Raw genomic sequence first — 860 nt, forward strand, 5'->3', positions numbered from 1 at the left:
TGCTTGGTGACTTCACAAAGCCAACGTCCAAATTTGATGGAAGAAGCATCTCCATTCCTGCCATTGGAGCCAATAACTTTGAGCTGAAACCTCAGCTAGTTGCCTTAATGCAACAAAACTGCAAGTTTTATGGACTTCCATCTGAAGATTCTTATCAGTTTTTAACTGAGTTCTTGCAGATCTGTGAGACTATAAAGACGAATGGAGTTGATCCTGAAGTCTACAGACTCATGCTTTTCCCTTTTGCTGTAAGAGACAGAGCTAGAATATGGTTGGATTCACAACCTAAGGATAGCCTGGACTCCTGGGATAAGCTGGTCACTGCCTTCTTGGATAAATTCTTTCCTCCTCAAAAGCTGAGCAAGCTGAGAGTTGATGTTCAAACCTTCAAACAAAAAGATGGTGAATCCCTCTATGAAGCTTGGGAAAGATATAAGCAGCTGACCAAAAGATGTCCATCTGACATGTTTTCAGAATGGACCATATTAGATATATTCTATTATGGTCTATCTGAATTTTCAAAAATGTCATTGGATCATTCTGCAGGTGGATCTATTCACCTGAAGAAAACGCCTGAAGAGGCTCAAGAACTCATTGACATGGTTGCAAACAACCAATTCATGTACACTTCTGAGAGGAATTCCGTGAATAATGGGATACCTCAGAAGAAAGGAGTTCTTGAAATTGATGCTCTGAATGCCATATTGGCTCAAAACAAAGTGTTGACTCAGCAGGTGAACATGATCTCTCAAAGTCTGAATGGATGGCAACATGCATCCAACAGTACTAAAGAGGCAGCTTCTGAAGAAGCTTATGATCATGAGAACCCTGCCATGTTAGAGGTTAATTACATGGGTGAA

The 860-nt window shown here is 40.6% G+C and overlaps 1 non-coding gene across 1 annotated transcript; it reads right to left on the bottom strand.

The window, feature by feature from the left end:
• Positions 1–362: 362 nt before the first annotated feature.
• On the bottom strand, positions 363–466 carry LOC130964521 (small nucleolar RNA R71). Its single transcript, XR_009080611.1, has one exon. It is a non-coding gene; the product is annotated as a small nucleolar RNA R71 (small nucleolar RNA).
• Between the last annotated feature and the right edge of the window lie 394 nt (positions 467–860).

Source organism: Arachis stenosperma, chromosome 2, assembly GCF_014773155.1.
Source record: "Arachis stenosperma cultivar V10309 chromosome 2, arast.V10309.gnm1.PFL2, whole genome shotgun sequence".
Lineage (NCBI taxonomy): Eukaryota > Viridiplantae > Streptophyta > Magnoliopsida > Fabales > Fabaceae > Arachis > Arachis stenosperma.